We start from the raw sequence: 25078 nt of genomic DNA, 5'->3' as shown, positions 1-25078 counted from the left end.
TGAAAACAAACAAATGATAAAACTTAAGCTCAGTAGAGCTAGAAATGGAAACGTGGGCTCCTGCCCTGACCCCTGTGAACCAATTTCAAATGTGTATCGGATGTGCAGAGTAGCTGCTCACGTGGGTGGGAATCTGAATAACGCTCTGTGCACTCACAGTATGTGAGCTTGGTTTCTGGCAGGGAGGTGTGGGGGCAGGGAGGGGAGGGAGGGCGGTGGGACAGGGCCTGTGTAGAGCTACAGGCATTAATTTGGGGTGAGTGGAAGGAAGGCAGGAGGAGAAGCTGCCCTGACAGACCCATGTTTTCCACTGAAGTTGCAAGGCATTTTGTTTTCCCGAGCTGTGCCATCGCACTGAATTCACTCTTAACGGAGAAGATCTGTAGTCAAGAGAGTGGGCAGGTGTTGGTGTCACATCCTGAGAGACGCTCTTGGTTGCACACAGCTTCCCAGCGCATCCGAGATCTGTGCTGCCTGTTGCAGCTGCTGCCAGTGGCTTTGCAGAGGAGCTGCTGCAGCAAAACGGGCCGCAGACCTGCAGGGGTGACCCCGCACGCCTGCTGCTGCCCACGGGAGGTGCCGGGAGGGTGGCAGGAGGCAGCAGTTAGGGTGCTGCATTGCATTTGGAAGGGTCTGGGCTGTCCACAGGAGGTGGGAAGAAATGGATGAGATGCAGCCAGGGCTTTGCAGTTGAGATGTGCCATTGTGTATTGAAGCAACTTTTTGTTTCTTTTCTATGCTTGGGAGATGTCAAGTTTTCACTGCCCCTAACTCCTTCGATAGCGAATGTGTTTATGGTGTAGCCTGCACAGCTCTCAAGTTTTTTAATTCATGTTGCAGCTTAAAATCTGTGCTGTAGTTGGGCTGGGGCGGAGGGCCGCTGTCTCTCATGACTGAAGGTCAGGTCCAAAGAATTCCTCCAGCCTGGCAGTTCAGCCCTGGCCTGGAGTGAGAGGAAGCAGGAATGCTTGTGAAAAACTTCCAGAAAAATATTGCAAAACCTGTAATAGTTTGTTGAAAATAAACAGAGCCCAAGTTCTCTGTAGGGGGTGACTTTAATTCATTTAGATTTCTTCTGGGGCATTATGCAATGTTTTTCCCATGGATCTTTTGTTGATTTGTTGAATGCAGAGGAAGCTTCTGATTTTTTTTCCTCTTTTAAATCCAAGCACTGACGTATAAGGAACAATAATCCCACCAGACAAGCTACTTGAAGCTTATCTTGTGGTGGGAAACTAAGCTCAGTGGAGGAAAAAGTTCTGTGTCCTAGTTACCCACCCACCTTGTACGGCCATATGTGGTCCCAGAGTCTAAAAAAAGTTTGGTGCCCATTTTCATGAGTTCCTGTGGTGGAACAGGAGCTTTCTCTAAACACTCTGGCTCCCCAGAGGATACCAAACAGAAATGCAGACTTACTTTTTGATGTTTCTGTGTCATAACCCATAATACTAGCGCTCATCTTCTTCCTACTCCCCTCTCTAAATATAGCGGCAGGAGAGTAGTCAAAAACCGTCACACTAACCAGTACTGAAAGAATGTAAAACAGTTCAAAGTTCAGTTTTCATCACTCGTCCCTATAATTTTCGTTACCACAGAGCTAAGAGAAAAGTCTTGTGAAAGGAAGAGAAGTGGAGCATGTGCTTCCTTCTGTACCAGCCCACAGTGCCAGCTGAGTTAATGCTGACTTGGGGAAAAACTTCCTCTTGGGAAGGAACAGCTTTTGGGGCCAAGTCTCAGATGGCTGAGGGCACGGCTTACCTCCTGCTCAGACCGAAAAGCTTGAACGAAGGACCTGACCTTGACCCGGTGCCTCACTGCCAGGCTAGCGGCTGTGCCACCTTCGTGGTGGTGAGGCAAGGCTTCAGGAACAGTTCTAGTAAATCTTCATTATCTGAGCTCCATCCTGTAGGAAAACCTTCCCTGAGAATCGCAGTCAGCTTAAATTGTTAACTACAATCAAAGCAGTAGCAAGAAACCTGTCTTTAAATCATCAGCTTTCAGTTTGTTTTGCATGTGCTCAGATATTTTCCTAAAGAAAATTGGTTTTCATTGGCTGGTAAACAAGATGACTTATTAACATGTAATTTAATTTAATCCTTACAGTATTTTGCTCTGCAGGAGCACACACTATTTACATACTTATGCCATTGCAAAGCTTAACTTCCGTTTTTATATTCTACTTTTTCCATTCTGTTATGTTAAAATTGGTGAATAAATAGATACCAGCTGATTCAGTTTATAGCTTTTATTTGTTTCAACTTGCTTTTCAATGGAAATTGAGATTCATTAAAAGGATTCATAAAATTAGCACTTCTTATAAAATAAAAAATATCAAGCACATCAGAACAAAGATTAGCAAAAACATTTTTACTTTAAAGCATATGTAATTATTGGAAGTAACTTATTTATTAGGCAAAAGCATTTTTGCTAGTTACTGAATTGAACTGAGCAATTCCAATCACAATGTCTGTTAAGACTTAAAACCAGTAGGTCTCAACCTTTCTTCTTTTTTCCTACAGGTTGGAAGCGTACAAGCTTTCCTGCCTTTTCAGCTTCTAAGTGGTTTTGTAAAAAAAAGCCTGGGGGAAAAAAAAAAAGAGAATTTTATACTTACAGAAGAGCTGTCAAAGAGCCTAAAGATTTTTATCATCTCAAAAACTGGTTACAGGTGCTCAGCCATGTTACTTCTCCCAATTCATGGTTTGATTTTTGTAACAGCTCTGGTAGTAGAAATCATCAATTTTTGTCTGCCAGTCTTTTTATAACACACATTGAACCACTAAAAGCTAAGTAGACTTTTACTTCAGCCTGTCTTGATGGGACTTTTAATGCAGCTCCTGAATCCATAGACTTGTTTAGTTCTGACTCTTCTAGATTCTAAGAAATACTGTACCTGTCCTTCAATAAGCAACATATTCTTTCACACAAGTTCTTAGTATATCAGCTTTTCACTTTTCAGTAAGTGTACCAAAGCTTTGAAACTCATAAGACAGACTTTGCAAATTTGAGTAAGACTTACACCATCTTCTAATGTATACCAATAGTGGATTAAAGGAGGACTCCAAGGCTTTAGTTAGTTTTGATAGTAACACATTAGCTGTCTTACAGAATCAGATTATTTTTGAGTTTAAATGGTTAATGTTATATTACCTCTGCTTGATTTGAGCAGTCTGTTCAGCATCTTGTAGTTAAACCTAGAATGAGATATTGGTGAAGCTGCGTCTCAAAGCATGCATCCACACACTCAGTGGGGAGTTGTGTCTGTTTGCATTCAAAACCCAACACAAAATAAAACACCTCTCACTTTCGGGCCTGTTCAGATGGTAACAAGCTATTTTGGCACTCAATTTACGTCCATCTGTCTAGTATCTGCCACTCCAAGAACGCTCCCCTCCCCGGCACAATGGCTGGCTGAAGCAGCATTACACAGAGAAGTCACACTCCCGCTCAGCCTCCCATCTGCCTCTGTGAAATGTATATTATATTGGCTCATCCTGTATGAAGACAGTCTGTAATGTGTTCAACACAGTCCAACCCAGCCCAAGCTGTGCCTAAGGAGTAACTGTTTTCATGCGGGGTGGTGGGGTTGCACTAGATGTCCTTTGAACTTGGAACTCACCATTACAGTAGGCGTGTTATGAAAAAAGGGCTGCTTTGGTACGCAGTAGGGGTGACATTCCCTTTACACTGTGTCCGTATATCCAGAAATAAAAGGTGTATTTTATCTGCATTTTTTCAAGTATCTATGGATTTAAACTTGTTTGGGACAAGTATGTGCTGAATAAGTTGAACTTGGATTTTATCCTCACAAAAAATACTGAGATGAATAATACCAAGCTGTAGTGGAGAGAGCTGCTGAGAGAAACTATTTATAACTTAATTCCTTCAACATAAGGAAAGTTATTTAGAGCAGTATTCAATGTATTTTAAATGCAAATACATGATAATTGATGTTAGGCATCCAAATACCTTTGCTTTGTAGACACAGGAGTGAAGGAAGACTCATGTATATTGCTGGACCAATTGCTACTTGAAGACTGGAGATCCATAGGAATGCACAGAGAGGGCTCCTCGCATCTCTGGTTTTACATCAGGTGCCTGTGCTCTGCTCTCTGCCCATGGCAGCACAAGTCACACATTTATAAGGAGATTCAAGTGGGAACACTTTCCACTAATGCTTAAGAAAAAAGTTTCTGTGGCTTGTCAAGCCATGGCCCCTGTAAGTAAACTTGTAGTATTCTGCATGAGAAGTTAACACTGCCGGGCTATGTCTTACTAGCAAATTGTGCTGCTGTAACGTTTGTGGAGTCATGAGTTCCTGGCATTTTTATGTTGCTGGAGCATGTGTGTTCATGACTGCTTTTTTGAGGTGCTGCATGCCCTTGCTGCAAGAGGCTGTAACAGCAGAAGGGCTGCTGCTCTCTGGGTAAGGACCCAGAGCTTGCAGCTGCCAACATTGCTGCATTCTTGGAGCACTTATGCAGTGGCATTTTGCTAGTAGCTGTATGTTGGCTTGTGTTGTTCAGAGAGGAGATTCCACTTTAGCAGGAGAGGCTGAATTTTATTAGCTTACATCAGCTTAGTATGAGAATGCACAGAAACTCAGGGCAACTAATGCTGACTTCTGACAGTGAACCTGTATTGCACCGGCCAGGCCCCAGCTGAGATGTGTCCCAAGCAAGCATGCCCTACCAACCCACTGCTGGCAGACGCTCTGCTCTGGGCTGATGCTGCTCTTGACACCTGAAAAAACCCGAGACTCTGACACAGCAGAGGAAAAGCTAGGAGAACCATGTAGAAGAATACATGCCATGAGGTGCTTGATGTTTTTCTTTCACAATGTCCCTGTCTTCTTCCCCATTCGACGCACTATTAGGATATAGTTATTTGCTGCCAGGATGCATAAATGGAAAGACATAAAAGTCAGGGCCAAGCTCGAACACTTCTTCCTAGGAAGAACTGAAAAACAGTGCTTCTTGGAAACTTAGGAATATTTCTTTTCAGCTCCTTTAACTGAAAAATAGGAGGAAATAAAAGCTGAATTTTGCACTAATTAGCAGTCCATATTTATCTGCCTGCAGTGCAAAACAACGAAGAAAAATTTTAAATGAAGAATACACCTTCTAGTGGTACTGAAAAATGTGGACCTGGAGGAGACTTTTGGGAGACTGTGTCAAAAAACAAAATGCTTTGGTAAAATAAATGTCATAAAATTAAAACTGAGAGCATGCTTCTAAACAAGGGTAACTGGTATACTGGTAATTCCTTCAGGCTGGTACAGTGTGTTCCCACTTCAAACACCTTTTGTGTTTGGACCTGTGCTGGCAGCTTTTCAAAGGAATCTTGTACTTTCTTCCCTCCCCCTCCCCACTTTGCATAATAATTAATATGTGAATACGCTGGTGATTTTTTTCTTGTTATTTTAATATGTTCACATTCTAGAGACTTCAATAAATTTCAGAGCTCTACCAAAGTAGTCCTTGCTCCAAAAAACATGCAGCCTAAACAGACTGGAAAAGCAAAGCACAACAAAATAGCATCAACCATCACCCCCATTCTGTGCAGGGTAAAGCATGGTACCAAGTGACAGGCCTATCAGAAGAGATTCAGGATCCATTCAGGCAGTATTCCTGTGCCTAACGGCACACTCTACCAGTTGCTTCATATATGGCATAACAGAACGTGGAAAAAAATCCAGCAGTAAGAATTGTCATCTGTCCTCACATTAGAGTTAATTCCCCTTTCCTGGAGTTAGATACCAGTTTATGCCCCGAAGCACCAAGTTACAATCAGGTAATTCTGATTATTTTTGACATTCATATATATCCAATCCCTTTCTTGAATATTATGTTCTTGATTCTGACACTGTTCCTACCAGTATAATCACAGCAGTCCTGAAAAGATACATCCATACGGGGACTTTCGAGCACCTGAATAATCTTAATGAGTTCAGAAGTATGCAAGATAGGTCACACAGGTGATTTCTGTAAATGGGGTGGGGTGGAGGGGTGCTAGGATTTTGCCCAGCATAGTTGCTTATAAAGTCTGGGAAACTGAGTACAGGCCTCCTCAGCTTCAGCCTCTCCCTGATTTGCAATTACAATCCTGAGGAGGGAATAACAGCAATCCCAAAGTCCTGAAGCTGCAAACTAAAGGGAAACAAAACTATGCATTTAGGGAATAATGCAAAATATGAGAAAAAAATGTAAGAGATGGGTGTGATGGAAATACCTTTTCTGAGGCTAAGTTGGTATTGATGTGCTTCAAACCCATAAGTAGATTTGTGCATGTTGCTGGCTGAAGAGGCTTGGGGGGTAGAGAGGTAGGTTTTGTTGTTACAACTCGTTACTTGTTCTTACTGCTTCCTGGGCAAGGACAACAAAAGCCATGAACAGTGTGCTCTCTTCCCTCTGACCTAGGATTAATGACAGCAATGCCAAGATTTCTCCATCCTTGTGACTATTTGATGATGGGGAAAAAGATGGCTTATTATCACTCAACCTTGTGACTCTTCAGCTATGGAAGGATTAACAGAGGAAGGTAATCAGGAAAAATTATTGGGAAACGAGTTCTGGGAACTTACTTGTAAAGGGAGCAAACGAAGAGAGAAGGAATCACTCCCAGGAATCAACCAAAATCCTAAATTCAAATCCTGCAAGTACAGTTTTCACATGAGCTTGCTCATGCAGACCTGTCCCATGTTCTTTCTCTCGTTGGAAGCAAAAAGGTATACATTGGTGGTTAAGTTCAAGATGTTGTGGGTGCAACAGCCGACCTTTGAGGATGGAATATTTGCTTGCATGACTTACAGGGACACATAACTACTTAATTACTGTGTATAATCTATTTCTAGAGATGCAATCCCAGACAGATACTTGGAGGTTATAGGGTGTGATACATAAAGAATATACAGAATGCACAGGAAAGAGACAGGTAGGCAGATCTCTAAAGACATTTTCTTGGGTAGTTTTTTTTATTTAAACAGTTACTTTGTTACCCTCAGTGGAACAGGACTGCCAAAGGTGGGGGCAATTTGAGAGGAACCGCAGGTATTGTTGCATCCCACCTGCACGTGCCACTCCGTGACCTGCTGTACAGCAGGGGACATCCCCAACCGCAAAAATGTACCATCCAGACGGTACACTGAAAAATACAAGTGAAAAAATACAAACGAGTGACCTCAAATGGGTGGAGGAGCCAGGCTGGCAGGGACAGCCACTACCTTGTAACATGCGCTTCAAATCATCCTCAAGGTACCCCACAAAGCTCATCGGTATGACAGTCCTTTCACTTGGGCAAAAAGTTCATGAATATTGGAACATGGTGTTGAATGAGGGTGAAGTTCTTCACTGTCTTCCTGCTACAGCAGCTTTTTTGGAAATGCACCAAGGGCTTTGATCCTAAAAACACCTGTAAGCACCTGGGTTCCACTGACTTAAACAGAACCAATCGAGAGCTTCAGCGTTTGTGGGTTAAGACCCACGTCTGTATTTTAAGATCTTGCCTACAGAAGCAGCACTCATTTACCTAAGCGTTTTTATAAGCACACCTTTACTTCAGTGAGCGCAACGTCACCCGTGCGGGAGGCGCCGCGGAGCCGCTTTTCCCAGCGCGGGAAGCCACCGCCACGTCCCCCCCGGTCCCAGCCCCCAGGCCGCCGCCTCACGCCTCGCCCGTTCGCTTCTCCCCGAGAAGGACTGGCGGTGGTGCGTGGGCGAGGTTTTAGGCCGCCTCCCCGACCGGCATGGGGCGGCTCGGGCCCGCCTCGCCTCCGAGGGTCCTACGAGGCGCCACGGCCCGGCCTGACCCGCCGGCAAGGCGGGGGGGGGAGGGGGAACGCCCGGCCACCCCCGCAACGCAGCGCCGGGCCGGGGCCCTGAGCGGCTTCCACGCTACTTCAGGCGGCCTCGGCGCGCCCGGTGGCCCGCCCCTTCCACCGCGCCGACGCTCCTCCTCCCCCATCGTCCCAGCCGGGCGGGGGCAGGGGGCCGGGCCTTGCTGGCGCCCGATCTGCAGGGGGAAGGTGCGTGTTTTTCCCCTGGTCCCCTCATCCTCCTCTTCACGGGGGCCGGCGGCCCGCGCTCTGCCGGGCCGGCCGTGCCCCTCCGCCGGGCTGCGGCGCTGTCCCGGGGCCGTGTGGGGGCCCGGCTCCGCCGCCTGGCTCGGGCGAGGAGGGGAACGCGGGACCCGGCCCCGTCTCCTCACGCCGAGGTCTGGCTTTAAAGCCCTGCCAGCATATGCTGGGGAGCCGCCCGAAATGGGGCCTTCAGCATTGGGCCCGGCCGGGCCTGCCCTAGGTCGGTGGGCTGCAGCCCCCAGCCTGGCCGCGGGCCACCGGGCCTGCTTCATGGCCGCCCTCCCGCCTTTCTCTGGAGGGGGACACCAGCTTGGTTGCCCTTCAGGAACACAGCCGCTCCACTATGTGACAAGAAATGCCAGCTTAGCCTTGTCCTTCCTCTTAATTTAAAAACAAATATTGACCCTGAGTTGTAGCTGGCTGTCGCACACGTGCTCGGGGGACGCATGGTTGGCATTAGGTGCGGCATGGTGCGCTGCGGTGACCTTGAAACCAGCAAAGCCCACAGCAGCCGCTGGCTGAAAGCTATGTCACTGCGAATGGATAAAACCCATAAATACCAGATGGATGCATTAGATATTTAATTACATTTTACAGCCCACTTCGTAGTGAAGAGGTCCCAGCATGTAGAGTGGTTTAATGCTTCTAAGTAGGAAAATCTAGTAACTAGTACTCATTTGATTTGTTTTGACAGGACTTTGTTCTTCAAAGACTGCTTTTTTCAAATTGATGCAAAAGGGAAGAGAGTATGAGAGGCATTTTTATATATGTATATACAATTTTTGTATATGTGTATATGCAAATACATATTTTATAGAAGTACTAAAATATATATGAGGGAGAAAAAAGCATGAAAAATGTAAGTTCTGCAAGCTGAATCAGACTTTGGTAAGGAAGTATTAAATAGGGAGGAGCCTTTTGAATCTAGTGGTTGCATCTGACAAGTTACGAAGTCTGCTCAGAACTACTGAAGAGAAAATTCAAAATACAAGTACTGGATTTCTGTTTGCTTGTTGATTACTTGTTTCTTCCTTCAAACTGCAGAATTTTTGGGACCTGATCCTAAGTGCTGCATGAGCACCCAAAGCACCTGTTCAGAGGGCCACACATGTGCAACACCTGAAATCCTGATTACTTGTTTTGTAAGCCTTAATTTTCAAAATTTTGCCTGTCTGTGTTTTCAACTTTGTTCAAAATTAGATTAATTTTTACTGTTTCTCGAGACAGTTCCGCATCTGCTCACTCCTCTGTATCAAAAGACTGTAAGTGTTGTAATCTGTCAATGAAAGGGGAGCATGTGGGTGTTTCTTACAAAGCAATGCTTGGTATGAACGTAGAACAGATCCCCTGTGTGGGAATGGAAGAACTGCTTACATCTGTGTCTGTCTAGAATGCATCTCTCTATTTTAGCTAGAGAAATTCGTAATATTTAAGCTAGGGCGACAGAGTTTGGCCTTGATTTTGCTCTGGTTATTTTTCTGAGAGAATGAAGGCTTTTATTAAGAGCCTTTCTCATGCTTACCTACTATTACTTCTGAAATCATCTTGCAGTCTTGTCTGGTGTTCCTTCTGTTAGGTTATTACTTTGAATAAAACCTCAAACACTTCTTTGCCCAAAGAAACCCTACAAAGCCTGCCATAGTAAGAGTTCTTACATCTCGTGTTTCCTTGTAAATTTTGACTCATTTCTTTAGATATATCCACTCTAGCTTGGGTAACAACTATGAGTTGTGCCTTGCAATCAGTTGTACTTTACCAAAACTTCAGTCTTTCAGATGAACTCTGTGCAGATATACTTGGATCAGACCCACCGCAACTTTAGAGATTCATACAAAGCCTTTGACTTACCCAGTCTTGTTTCTTGGTGTTTAAAATATATATGATTCTTTTGAACAGCAGAACAATTAAATACTGAATCAGATAAGAACAGATTGCAGATCTGGGCTGGGGAAGACCAACCTGGCATTGACCCCTGTTGGGAGATATCTGTCAGTAAAAGCTCATATAAATTCTTGTTTTATAACATGGATTTGCAAATGTCTGCCTGTCTTCAATGCCAAATTGTGAAAGAAAGCAACTTACGGAGTCTCTCATCGTTGATACAATTGCATGAACTCATAATGCACATGGGATTCTTTCATCTATCCCTGCTATAGTGTATAAAACTTTCTCATTTTAAGATTGAAAACTTTGTCTTGTCATTTCTTCCTTTCTTTCCAGTTGTGGGAGGATGAGGATGAAGGATGGCAGTACATCTAAGGGATAACACCTGCAGGGGTGAAATATTTCTTTAAAAAGTACTTTGTACATAGAAATGTACAAAATGATTACAGTCTTGAAGCTCTACGGTTCTTTCTGTTCTGTCTCTACAGGAAATATTATCTGTCAAAAACTGCATTGCAGTAATCTTTCACGTTTTTGTTACCAGATGTCTGCAATAATCTTGAAGTAGTGAAATAAATGTAAGTTCTTTCTTCAGTTGACCCTAGTCACTTACATTTTCATTGTGATGGCAATGGTAAATTTTTAGCTCAGCTTTGTAATCTTCTAAATGCCAATTACTTGATTAAGTCAGTATTTCTGATAGAATCTGTAGAGAATGCTCTGCTCTTTTTTTGTTTAGGTTTTACAATATAAGAAAAAATTGTATGTCAGCTTGAGAAAAATGTTAACCTTGTTAGCCTGTAGTTTTAAAAAATGATAATTTGGGTACCTTGATCTTACAAGAGGATTAATTTCTGTTTTTGAGACAGAGGGAATGGACCCGTGGTGGTGGGGTTGCTTTTTAGACTTTATTGATTTATTTAATGTTTGCCTGTTTATTTGCTTATTTGAAATGGAGAGCGTTCAAACACCCAGCTCATTTGGATTATTTTTTTCTGTCCTGGTATTAATAATAGTAATATTTTCTCAAGAGTCTTTTAAATCTAGTTAACATAGAAGTGTTTGATGAATTTTCTCCACAGTGGGTGAGAGAAAAATGTGAAAATCTCTTCGGTGCTGTTTCTGCCAAGAGGGTTTTGATAGAAGTATCTAATTAAGAGACATACAGATTAAAATGCATCTCAAATAAGTTGTTTATGTATTTTGGCAAAATGTTCCTCTTTACTACCTGTTTCAATCAGAGGTATGGTAAAAGACCTGTGATCTTAAAAACTGACTTTAAAAGATCCTAATGCTGTTTCAGAAAAGAAAAATTCCAGTCATATTTATCTCAATGCTCAAAACCAAATTTTAAATCAGTGATCCTTTTGTTGTATGAGAGGAGGTTCATCTCAGATCACCTATCATAGACATCTCTTACATCACAAGATTTATTTTAAATGTGCCTGAGTGACCATCCTGCATTCAGTACAACAGTGACAGTTTCCACAAGCTCAGGATTTGCCCAAACCTGTTTTGTGACCCCACAGATGCAGCATCTTGTGCATCTGAGAATTGATGTCACCCCTGTGAGGCCTGGTTTAGTTCTGATGTGAGAAAACAGTTCTGGGTTTAAGTATATGTCTGTTGGGTTGTTGGTTTTTTTTACTTTCTGTTTCTCCAGTTGCTGGTTACGGTGTCTGATCTTTCACTTAAATGCACTGATAGTACATTTCCTGCTAGAACACTCTGTATGAAAGGGAGTGAGATCACTCTTCTGCCTTCCCCCAATTTTTCTAACTTTCATCTGCTACATGTATATTGATATCCGGTGCCTTTAATTTTTGTGTTAGTATTTTTCAGAAGAGGCACTTGACTGTGAATTTACATAAGACAAGTGAGTCAAAAGTAATTTTATGTTTCAAGTAGCCCCACAAAAGGGGCTTATGTAATGTTATGCATGTACCAATAGACAATTGAGAAAGAAATGTGCTTTTCTGAGGCCTTAAAATGAGAGCTGAGCCAATAGACTCCGTTGGGAAAGCATCCACTTTTTTATCTGTAACTTTTGAAGACCAAAGCATAAATTTGATTCATCTGTAATGGTTTCCCCTTCTACTCTCCACAGGTTTTGAGGTTAGTGTTTCTGATCTTGTTGATTTTTACTGTTCTGAATCACAGGGCTCACCTTCTAGTGCCCTCTCTGGTCGTGTTCTCCCATACAAAACATGAGAGCTCTAGTGTGGTGGACTGTGAAAACACTTATTGAAGTTTTAGTTTAATGAAATTCTTTATTGCTTTGGAAGCAGAAAGAATTGTAAGTAACTAATTTCTTTAAGATTGATCATATGCTGCAGTGGGCTATTAATATTTTCTCTTATGACAACTAGATAAGGCAGAAAAGTACATTACTAATCTCAGGTAATGTATTCAGTGCTGCTGAAAAATACACAGAGCAGACAATTTCTACCTCAGTGATGCACTGTAAGATATCCTAGAAAGAAAACAAACTCAACTTGATTTTAATTACTTGTTCAGTTTGGTTGTCATGAAATAGTTGTTGGGTAAGGAATCTCTGGAGGGTTTTCGGAAGTAAAAAAGTCTCAGAAATATGCTTGGAAAATTCTGTGCAGGCTCTGAGTAACTACCCTTGTCTAATTTACCTGCAGCTGCTGCAGAGGTCTCCACCCCACCCACCCACCTGTCCCTTGGTCAGCGATCCTCACCCAGGTAGGAGAGGTGGTGGAAAGAGCAGAGTTGTCTGCTCTTCAGGCTGCAGGGACCGCCACAGTCCAATCTTCCTTTGGGTAGTATATCCCCATTTTCTCTTTGGCAGTAACCTCGTGGTACTAATGCTCATTATTAATTTCTGCAAAGAATAAATGTTTTTTACTGGATTGGTTCCCAGAACCAGCTTGCTGCTGACTCTATGGATGAAGTTCTAGTGCAGGTGAATGGCAGTTAGTGGAGGGCAGAGCCACTGTAGCTGGGACCTAGATGGACTTAAGCCACAACTGATCCAAATCTTCTGTTGCCCGGTCCATAGGCTGGTAAAATACACTTAACACTCATTTTAATACCCATTATGACTGCAACTAAGGTCTGTGATTCATGCTTCATTTTGTTCTTGTGTTTTACAGCTGAAGAGAAAACTTACAGGAAGGGTGGTAATGAGCAGGATTATCTCTGTGGCTGCCCTTCAGAGAGTAACTAAATGAGGACAGATGTGCTTTTTTCCAGCAAGTGATGCCACCCAAGTTGGCAGATACATCTTGCTTTGTGGTGCTATCTGCTGTACACTAGAGCTGTGATTATTAAACAGACCTGGCATAGCCAAACCCACCATATATGATAGAGGTGGATCATATGGGGGTAGTCGTGCAATTTTGGACTGTTCTGGCAAATCTGAGAGAAGAGAAGGTGGTCAAACTTGAAGAAACTTGGAGAGAACAGCTTACATTGAATGTCAAAACATCTCCTAAAAGTTTGCTGTGCTCTTAGCAGGTGACAGTGGTGTCTTCAGCCTCGCATCTGTATTTTGACTGGGACAGTGAATTTTTTGTTTCATTGAAAAAAGGGGTGGTTGGAATAACATGATTATCTTTCTGTGTTTATATCTTGCAGTAGGTGAGATGGAAACTCATTTGCAAGTCTTTTTTCCCTAGAGGAAAAGCTATTTCCCAGTGCTAAGTGGTGTTTCTGTTAGCAGTCCTCTCATTGCTCAAAGTATGTCTGACTTTTTGGCCCAGAAAGATAATCCTTCTGACACAACAGCGTAGGTTATTTTGTGTTCATAAGCAAACAACACTTTATGCTTTCTCTAGTATGGGAATTTTGGTATGGCTAGAAATGGTATCTTTTTTTTTCCTCACATCATACTCTCCCATCTGATGTTATTTGTGAAGCAAGTTTCTGAAAAGTGTTTTATGGTTTAAGCTTTTAGGCTGAAATAAATGCATGTTTTAAGCTTTATTTGAGGAACTGTCATTATCAATAGTGATATATCCTGTGTTTCTTCAATCAGATCATATGGCAAGGTTTATTTAAGGTAGAAGCTTTAAAAACCCCACAAACATATAAAGTGAATCCTGTTTTTTTGACTCTGACTTCAAGTCAGGAGATGAGCCCAGCACTTAAAAAAATGCACGGTATATATGTCTGTAAAGCATATCTGATGTTTCTATGAATGTTTTTAGGTGTTTGGGTTTTTTTGTTTTTGTTTTTTTTTTCAAACCAGCACCATTTTCTTGTGATTGTGGTGCAGCCCTCTCAGCTATCTCATCATTACATTACAAACCACATTCCTGTCAGTCCCACTGTCATGCATTTACAGGTCTCAAGGGTTTAACAAAGTCAGAACAGTTACATTTTGGGGCAGTAGTAGTAAAATTTTTAATTTTTTTCTCCCCTTTCACATGCTGCTTTATCTCCTTTGGCATTTCCTCATTGTTGTAATGCTGGAAGATACGGCACTTTGTTACTTCTGTTCTCAGTGTGTTGGTATTAGAATTAAATGTATTCAGATGAGAGAGTTGGCGTTGCTCAGCCTGGAGAAAAGATGGCTCTAGGGAGAATATTGTGGCCTTTCAGTACTTGAAGGGGGCTTATAAGAGAGGTGGAGAGAGACTTTTTAATGGGGTCTGTGGTGATAGGACAAGGGGTATAATGTTTTTAAACTAAAAGGGGATAGATTTAGACTACATATAAGGAAGAATTTTTTTACAATGAAGGTGGTGAAACTGGAACAGGTTGCCAAAGAGGTGGTAGATGCCCTGTCCCTGGAAACACTCAGGGTCAGTCTGGATGGGGCTCTGAGCAACCTGATCTAGTTGAAGATGTCCCAGCTCATTGCAGGGGAATTGAACTAGGTGATCTTTAAAGATTCCTTCCAACCCAAACTATTCTACGATGACTGTTTTCTGAAAATTTGGGACACACAGCCCAGTTGAGGAGCATGCAGACAGGAATAGGAGCATGGGAAAGTTCCTTTGAAGAATGTTATATAAAAATAGCTATTGGGAGCTTATCAGTATGTGAACTGTATATAAAAAAAACAGATGCACACTGGATAAATAATAATTAGAGTAGGCATCTGTCTAATGCAGCCTCCCAAATTTATCAAAATGAAACATGCTGTCTAACATCTCCTGTCCCTACAGACAAGCAGCATAGGAAGGATGAAAGTCAGCTAATACTAGCTCTTCTTCTGGAAAACATTTTTAGCTGTGGTGAGGTAACAGCTGGGCTGTTAGCTGCAAGCATTGCTGCAACTGCGGGTGGTGGTCTGTGCAAGCTCAGCTGCTCATCTGAAAGCAGAAGGTAACTTTGCTGTAGAAAAAGCTTTACTCTAGGAATTAAATGAGATAGTAAACTTAAGAAATGTAGACTTCTTGCTGACCTTGCCTGCTCTCCAGGTGTTTATAGCTAAGTACGCTGTTCTTAACAGTTAGACCTTGTTGATAAACATGGAGTAAGGGGTGTAGGATTAGTGTTGCATCAGATCTGTTCCAATGGATAACTGGGAAGTCGTTGTAATCGGGGAACAGGATTGATACATAATTCATTGCCCAAAGCACTGTTTGTGTACCGGCCCATCTTCCAAATGGTTTCAAAGAAGAGCTTTCTGAGGAGTGACCCAAATATAGAAATCATGGAAGTGTGGGCACATGCAGTGAGACCATCATCCTGAAAGGATCAGCACTTCACTGAGAAGCCAAAGATGACTTTTTGGCTGCTTCTGAATGAAGGAACAGTTGTAACTTCATGTGAAATCTACCTTATCAACTGCTCCTGCTTGCAAGATGATTTATGTGATAAAATTGAAACCAAGTGTAAGAAACCTCCAATACCAGTTTCATTTTAATTTGGAATTGCATTTATTTCATGAAGAAACTGACATTTACAACATCTGGATTCGCTGAAGGAGATGGAGGCTGTTTTTTTCCTCATACTAGTAACAACAGAGCCCCAAATATTAAACGATTTCTTTACTCGTGCTGTGGATAAAGCCCTCTGAATCTTATGTGATTATGACAGGGCAAATGTGTGGTTTTGAAAATCACCATTTCATAGCTAGATCAAAGTAAAATGGTTTAAGTGGGTTGTTTCTGCAAGCTTTTGTCTCCTTAATGATTAGTGTTGAGACTAGCAACACTTAAAAGGCTGTGTTCCCAAAGCTGTTCTTGCAGAGGACTACTTAGCAGGTAGGATAAAAGCCAGAGCTGTCCTCGTACCCAGGGTCCCTGCCCAGTTTAGTAACACTGGATCTAAATAGCAATTTAAAGAGTGTCTAGATAGCTTCACTTTTTATTGTGTTCCAGGCATAACTTCTTCAGCAGACCCAGGAGCTTGTGACTGTCACCTGCAATACCAGAAGCATAGGATGTATAACTGGGTTCTGGAAAAGGAGCTGTGGGCTCTCTGGGCTCTGCTTGGCTGAAGGCCCTGTGTGAAGTGCTTCCTGAGCTCAGGTGCAGTCACTCACCTGGGCCTGGTATCTTCTTGGCAGTGGTGGTGAGCTGGTTTTCTCAAAGATGGCCCGTGTAAAAACTTCTCTGGAGTTTGGGAGCTGACACCTGTGTGTCAGCTTTTCCTCATGCAGTCTGAACTATGCAGAAGTAATTAAGACCTAGGAGGAATATTCTGGCTGTTTTGTTTTCTCCTGTACTTTTATGGCATAGTTTAATCTCTGAGTGTTATTGGTCAGGTGCAGGGTCAGAATCATGTCAGTGCAAAGTCAGTAAGATGCTGTAATACCGTATTTGCAGGGAGAAGATTGATCACATTCCGTCTTCAATAGTGTTGCAGATGCTGTAAAATGTGTGCCAGAAAATGATGTATATGTATACCTAGTCAGCTTATGTTTGCCAAAGTCAGTCTCTTCCCTTAGCATGACACTCAAGTACAGTATCAGCTTTTGTATTGTCACATTCAAGACCCTGCTAAGCACCTGAATCAACCATATGGTACCACAGATAGATTGGCAGCTAGGATGAAGAACCTGTGAGGATTTTGAAGGCTAGATCTCTATTTGTTTTTCTAATACCATGACATTCAAGCAATAGTTGTGTTGAGAAAAGGGAGTTTCATAGTTCATTAAACTACCTTCCTTCTCACAAATATTTTTTCCCATTTGGAAAGCTATCTCTAGGGTAGCTCCTGAATAGGTTTTGGCAATGGTACTTCCATCAGGTATTCTGAAGGTGCTGTTATAATAACATTAGTCCAATGCTGCTGCACTCAAATACTCTAATTTAAGCACATGAATGGGGTTCAAACGTATAAATTGCTAGTATAGCTGCTTTTCCTGGTGATAATTCTGTGTACTGAGAAATCAACACAGTCCTCTAAAAGGCGTTTTAGACTCTTGATTAGACTTTGAACATCTGCTCAGGTTTATGCTGTCACTTTTTGGTTGCTTCAGAGAGAAGTTTCTTTTGTTTCAGCTGTTTTCTTAGAATGGTAATTCATCAAAAGGTATTAAGAAATTGGCATTCATTCATTCAGGTTTCAGCTATTCTTTGGTTCTCCGCAGTGTGTTCCTCTCTTCTGCATTAAAAAACAAAGCAACTGTAGCTGGTAGTAGCAAGATGTATGTTTGGGAACTAAATATTCAAAATTACCTTCAAATTTTGCATTGAGGTACTTTCACATGAAAATTTTATACATCCGGGCTTCCCTGTGCATATTTTCTCATGCTCGGATTTAGTCTACACAGAAAATTGTCAGTTTTTATCTGAGATTTACCAACCTATCTGAGCTCAGTGTAAGTTGTTTCATGGGTTACCTGCATGAGAGATCTTATGAGTTCACTGCATGAGAATTCTGGAGAGAAATGTGCCAGCTGTGTGAGTGTGCGAACAAAAATAAATTGAGAACAGACATTTTCAAATACTTACTGCTAGCAAGCTAGATACAGTAATTGTTTACATTTATAACTATTTTGCTATCCTCTATTAAAAAACAAACCAACAATACAACTGAAACACATCTTTAAAAATTCAGTTTTGCAAGTAGAATTTCATGGCTCAGAAAAACAGGAATTGTCTTACCCAGACTCACTGCTGTCAGCATTTGTTACTGCCCTCTCTGTAACTGGGGTGGTGTGTTTACTCTCGATATGTTCTTTGAGGTCTTTGTTGGTGGTGGTTTTGTTTTTTTTCCACTTTGTTTTCCAGATCGCTTTTTATAATATGGCCATTTGCTTCACTGCAGCAAGCTTTTGACTGGCTTCTATTGCTGTCAGGAGAAAGGGGGCTGAGTGGTCATGCTAATTGAAATGTCTTTCATGTGGCAATTGAATTGCTTGGAGATGTCACTTCTGGGTTTGTCCTCTTCCAATTGCTTGTCCATTTTGTCTGTCTGTAGTTATAAGTTCCTAAAGGCACGTTTGTCTCAGTATATCTGTGTAGTGGGTAGTACTGTGGACCCTGGTCTTAAATGGTCTGAAATTAATGAATATAGATGGATGTCTGTTGTCATAACTGACATTTTTTTGTCCTGCAGTAGCAAAATCATTTGATAATTTTTTGATCTCTTAAATGGGAGTAAAATGGAGAATTTAGAAGTTAAATGCAGAATCAGAACTGCCTCATGCATGGTAGCTGTAGTGCTCCATGATCAAATGTGTGCTGCACTGGGGCATAACTTTGATGAAGAAATGGTGTTGGAACTTTCCTCAACATCAGAGGAGATCTGGTTTTGCTAATTTATTCCTCAGAATTGGCTGAAAACCAGTTTTCTATCAAGCTCATTAAGTAAAGAGTATTTATCTTGTTTACAGTCTGTTCTTTGCCTTGGTTCTTTATGTTTAAACTTCTTAAGCTTGCTTTTGCTTGTATGTTGCAGTGCAGTCTGTGATGGGATGATGCTCCCAACTGTACTTTGCCACTGATCTGTAGCAATTTGTGTCTGATGTTGATATGTTGGAATACAGTATGATATTTAAGTGCCAATGTTATGCTCTAGTGAATATGATGCAATCATAAATGACATACTTCATAACATATCATTGAAATTAATATCCTTTCCCACCCTTAATATAAATAGAGAAATGTGTGCATTATAAAGATCTTTTTTTTTTGTCAGTTGTAATGAGAAATTCTTGACGCTGTGCCTTTTTCATATAGTTGTATTTACAAATTCATCCTTTATTGCTCTGGAAAGGGAAGGCTCAGTGGGCATATCGTACAGTATGGAGGCAAAAGACTAGAATATCAGTTTTCTTAACGAGTCTAGCAATATGTTCACCAGATTTCTCAGCTTCACAAAACTACTTGAATGTTGTTACTATAGCAGTATGAGGAGCATACTTTTTCTTGGGACAGTAGACTGCATGAAAAAAAACTAGCAAATAAAAAAGATGTTCAGAAAAGTTACAGTGATTTTAACCTGGATTTTTTTTTTATAATATTCTTAAATATCGCATCATATTTAGCAATGCTGAATAATTATTGACTTAATTTGGAATTGTGGTGCTACTTATAGTCTGTAAAATGAGACTGTAGGTATATAGAATAAAATAGCAGAAAACTTGGCCTGTTGCACTCCATTACATAATTATTAACTAAGGTTACTTATTTTGGTGGTTCATATTGGCAAATATTCTGACCGTTAATAACATATAGACACCTTTAAAACAGATTTAATTGTTGGAAGGAGACATCAAAGTATTTGTACTTTCTGGCCAAAATCTGGAGCAACATAAAGCATACATGTGTTCAGTAGGGTTGAACAGCCTTCTGCTGGAATGCTGCTTGGAGGAGCACCAAGAAGTGCCTGCAGGTGCCAGATACTTGGCAATTTGATTCCTTTTCAGCTTTCAAAGGCATAGCAGACCCAACTTGTGACAAGAACAGCCCTGTGCTGACTATTGCTAATGAAACTTGGTTTGCTCCTGTTACAATATCCATCCATCAACTTTAGCAGCTTTTGCTATCCAGGGATATGGATTGATCATTTGCTCATAGCTCATACTTTCTGTTTTAGGCTTTCTCCTGGTATGACGATAAGTTTCATCCTTTGGCCAGATGCAGCTGCTAGTCTTTCAATAAAAACTCGAAAAGAAAATATTTAGCATCAGAATTGTGGGAATAATTTAACTAAATAACAGCATACAAGATGTCTTGTTGAATGTGTTTTCAAAAAGAAACTTAGTTTAGAATTTTGGGTGATAGATGTTTAAGTGTGGGGCCTTGCTGGCAATTCTTAAGTGCCCCTTAATTTGCGCCTCTTGTTTCTCTCTCTTGGGTATTTAATTCTTTTCTATATATATATAAGAAAGTACAGAAAATACAGAAGAATTTGTAAAAGATTTCTGTGATTATATTGCCTTAATGAAAAGGGTGTGCTTTTCTCGTGTTGGTAATGCTAAAAGAAAAAGGTGCAGTTTTAAAGAGTTTGTGTCTATATTATGTGTGTTTTTAGTGCAAAGATATGTGTCTATCCCAAGGGCCTTTACAGTCGAGAAAGGTTCCTTAAATTAGTAAGAGGCCATTAATGTTTTGTCTCAGAGTGTGTGTGTGTGAATATATTTATTTTTTTCATAGTTTTCATAGTATTTCTACATCTGAAGGCAACTTGTCTTTTTTTTCACACTAGAGCAATAGTTGCAGACTTGAAGGAGGTGTCACTGAAGTTGAGCATCAGAATAGCAGATAAATGCAGCTCTGTTCTGTTCTGTTATGTTTTGATTTAATTGTCCAAAATAATCTTTCGCACCCTCCCCCAAGCTGTCTTTCAATGCCATCAGTTGGCATTAGCTGTGTACTTTGGCATTCATTGTAATATGAACAACATTGTGTATTTCGGTGTCATTGTTTCCTAACTGCCTTCCTTTCATTAAATATTTCTGTTCTGTTCAGTTGTTCTCATCTAAAAATCCCACTGAATTCACATCTTTTGCATCTGAAAAGATAATGTACTCCTTTTGAGAACTCTTTGTATTTTGAATGCTCGTTAAGAGTAATATCAGCTGCTACATGGCCTAAGCATTGCTCAGTGGTAATGTCTTGTTTTTACTTTTTTTATTTTTTAAACTTAGTTTTTGTCTTGGCTGTCACTGCCTTAGTTTTTGTCTTGGCTGTCACTGCTTCTTAGGGAAGTAGCAGACTAGTGTTTCTGTAGCTTTGTTGATACAGTACTCTGCACAAGGATTAGGGTGTGATTCTTCAGGATTAGTGCCATCCGGTTTAGAAGCAGTTAATGAATAAGATTATATTAAGATAGCCTGTTACTATTCTGAGGCTTGGAGGTGAAGAAAAAGTGTGGTTCCTTCCACCGCTTCCTTCCTATGTTAAGCTACAGTACTTGCACTATACAGAGTATAAATAGGCCGTGAACTTTTCCTTTTGCCAAATGAGGAGCTATGTGTGCAGTATCTCTGGGGACGTTTGGACTTTCTCTGTTTTAATCCATAGCCTTCTTGAAACATTTCATTTCTTACACTGTCCACATAAGTCAGTATCACTACCTGGGTGTATATGGTCATACACTACTAGGTCACACTTATCTTGTCAAGGATTTCAGGACATTATCTTCAGTTGTAGCAAATTAAGATAGTCCTTCTGAAGTTGGTAAAGGTAATGCAGCTCAGGTGTTTCCTTTGGAGTTTTAGACTTTTTGGTCCAAGTAGTAAGATTTTGTATTGTATTCAAAGTCTTGTATCGATATTGTGATATACTCATCTTTTTCTTAGCTTTAGATGTTAAAAGGCTCATCTTAAGTAAATGTAATGTAATGTAAATGATAACTTTGACTGTGAGTGTTCCCAAAGCCAAGATTTTTCAACTGATTAAGTGTTCTCCCAGATAAGGAATATTGACAATGCTGGAAAGCAGTCTTTGAGGAATGTCTGTTTTTCTGCTTCACTCTTCAAGATCATAAAGCTTTCTTCCCCACCTCCCTTATCTTAGTGATGGAGAAACTCTATGACTTTATTTTTAGGCAGAAATCTCCTCCTCATTTTGCAAGTCCACCTAGCCTTCCAGCTATCCTACTCCACAGCTGTCACAACAAACTTTCTTTCAGATGCTACTCTGCAGCATGTGAGTTTGTTACCCTGGGGCTTTTCAGTCTATTCTCATGTTATCAAAACCACTGTGTGATTTCAAGGTTTCCTACATTCCTTGGAGGAAAATCAAATGGTACATGGTTAGGAAACTTATAGATACTCTGCAGATTTAGCAGATCTCTAGCAATTAAGTGGTTAATATCCTCAATTTATTGTTTTCTTTCCTCATTTCCCATAACCATGACTTTTGTGAACTCTCTGTATTCTTTTGTCTGTATTTTCAACTGGGATTTTGGGAAAACTTTGCCACACTGGAGAAGAAGCATTGCTCTAGCTTTGTTTATTCTATTTCTGTTCCCTTTGCTCCTCTTTCAGTTATCTGATTGCTGTAGACAGTGTTCTCATCTGAGATATTTTTTTTATCCTTTTTCTCTCATTCTTCTCCATCTGTTACATTTAGGTAATTTGTGTTGTAATGATTTTAATGGCGGTAACACCAGTTAGCCTTGTTACAGATTAGGTATGCTAAAGCTCTTTTATATAAGGGCACCATAAAAGATGAAGATCCCAATGATCTTGCCCTTTAGCATCAAAGACAGTAGTTATCTACATACGAATGGATCAGGACATAGGTGGAAGCATCCTTGAAGTAGCTGTTTAGCTACTGTTAAACATTGCACTACCAACATAGCATTGTGCTGTACATTTCATTCTCTTTCATACTCATTGGAGGTGGAAAACACTTTTTTCTGCCTTTAATTTATCATTTTCTTCTGCAAGGGAGACCTAGAACCTGTCTCCCTTGATTTTTTAAATCTTTTCAGCTTGTGTTTATGGCTTCTTTTTATATTCTGAATCACACATTGAGGTTGGAAGACATCTTTTGAGCTCATCTAGTCCAAACCCACTGTTTAAGCAGGGTCACCTGTGGCAGGTTGCCCAGACTTGTGCACAGTCAGCTTTGGAATATCTCCCCATATAGATGCTTTACAGTCTCTCTGGGCAACCTGTTCCAGTGTTTGAGCACCCTTACAGTTAAAAAGTGCATTCTTGTGTTCAGATGGAATTTCATATGTTTCAGTTTGTGCCTACTGCTTCTTGTTCTGTTGGTGGGCACCACTGAGAAGAGCCCAGCTCTGTCATCTTCTTTCCTTCCCATCAGGTATTTATACCCATTGATGAAACCCCTCCTGAGTTTTTTCTTCTGCAGGCAGAACAGTCACAGCTCTCTCAGCTTCTCCTCAGGATAGGTGCTCCAGTCCCTTAATTATCTTCATGGCCCTTTCTTGGACTCCAGTATGTCTCTTTTGCACTGGGGAGTCCAGAAATGGACAAATACTCCAGGTGTGGCCTCACCAGTGCTGAGTAGAGGGGAAAGATCACCTCCCCCCACCAGCTAGCAACGCTCTTCCTAATGTGCAGCCCACCAGGCTGCTGGCCTTGCCATGAGGTTGCGTTGCTGACTCATGCTCAGCTTGTCCACCGAGACCCCACGCTCTTTCTCTGCCAAGCTGCTTTCCAGCTGGGTGGCCCCAGCCTATCTCTGTGCATGGGGACAGGTCCTCCCCAGATGCAGATCTTTTCATTTCCTCTTGTTGAACTTCATAAGGTTCATGCCTGCCTGTTTCTCCATTCACTCTGAGGGGCAGCACAACCATTGTGTGTACAGCCACTCCTCCTAACTTTGTATCACCTGCAAGTCTGTTGAAGCTGCATGCTGTCCAAGCATCCAGATCGTTAATGGAAATGTTGAAGAGTATCGGACCAAGTACTGACTTCTAGGGGACACCAGTAGTTACTGGCTGCCCACTAGATGTCATACGAATAATCAAAACACTCTGAGCTTGTTTGTTAGTTGGTTTTCGATCCACCTTGCTGTCAGCTCATCCAGTTCATACTTCATCAGCTTCCTTAAGACCTTATGGGAGACTGTTGAATGCCTTACTAGTGTCAAGGCTAACAACATCCACTGCTCTCCCCTCATCTACAAAGCCAGTAGTTTTGTCCTAGAAGGCTGTCAGGCTGATTAACCATGATTACCCTTTGGTAAATCCACGTTAACTATTCTGAGTCACCGTCTTGTCCTTCATAAGTTTGGAAATAATTTCCAGGAGGATTTTCTCCTGTCACCTTGCCAGGGATTGGGGTGAGATTGACTGGCTTCTAGTTCCCTACATCTTACCTCTTGAAAGCAGGAGTGACATGACCTTTCAAATATAATTGAGAGTGGCCTCACAGTGACATCAACCAACTCTCCCAGCATTTGTGGGTGCAACCTATCAGGCCCCATGGATTTACGTATGTCCAGCTTGTTGAAGTGCTCCCTAACCTCATCTTCCCCCACCAAGGGTACATCTTCCATGCTCCAGATTTCCCGTTTGAAATGTTCTGCTAGGATTTTGCAGGAAGAAATCTTTTTCTTCTATGGAGTATATTCAGACCACATCCTTCCTTCTGTATATGGATCCAGGTATGGCCTTGGCTGGATGCCCCCTATCCACTTCACCTGAAGCTAGAAGAACTGGAACTGTTTTACATTACTGCCTTTTAGCTTTATCCTCATTTTGGACCACAGAGTTTCCACGGTTCCTAAGTGTACTCTTGCATCCTGGAAAGTTGTGAGCCTGTCTAGCCCTTTAAGCTGGAGGTGATTAAGCCCTGAGCCCTGCTGAAATTTCTGAAGAGGCCAGATTCATCTGGCATAAACATGCAGTGTCTAATATGTGAATGGCTTTCAGTTCTGCTCAAAATGGGGAGAGGAGCAATGGTGGCTCCCACTTTTTGCTTTGTTATATTAGTGATTAGAAGTCCCCTTGAAGAAGTGAAAGGTGGGAGTTGCAGGTTTCATATGATCTTGAGAGCTTCACTTTTTAGGAGAATACCCTACACATGAGGCTGCAAGCAAAATCGAAATGGCACCATTCTGTGTCCTTCCCCTGCATGCGAGATTTACAGGGTCAGAGGAATAAAGTAGAGGGATTGTAACCCTCTAAAGAGCATCCTTGCTTCCTGGAAGGGCAAGGGGAATCCCAGATTCTTATCCATAGTTTAGAAAATGGTTAATTTATACTGAAGAGACATGGAGTGCGATGCATTAATAGGACTGGGAGAAAGGACTGTACTTCCTC

At 41.4% G+C, this 25078-nt stretch overlaps 1 protein-coding gene across 2 annotated transcripts in view; it reads left to right on the top strand.

Annotated features, from left to right (window-relative positions):
- CPQ (carboxypeptidase Q) overlaps positions 1–25078 on the top strand; it is a 179675-nt gene continuing 154597 nt past the window's right edge. Inside the window, exons 1-2 of one of the 2 annotated variants that reach the window (XM_080378495.1) lie at positions 1–8023; positions 9122–9219. The gene's annotated coding sequence lies outside the window, so the exon portion shown is untranslated. The remainder of the gene's footprint in view (positions 8024–9121; positions 9220–25078) is intronic. The other variant, XM_080378496.1, reaches the window with a different exon arrangement.

The sequence above is a fragment of the Falco punctatus genome (assembly GCF_963210335.1).
Source record: "Falco punctatus genome assembly, chromosome: 3".
Classification (NCBI taxonomy): domain Eukaryota; kingdom Metazoa; phylum Chordata; class Aves; order Falconiformes; family Falconidae; genus Falco; species Falco punctatus.
The sequence above is the reverse complement of the archived record's forward strand: the minus strand, read 5'-3'. Positions and strand labels throughout refer to the sequence as shown.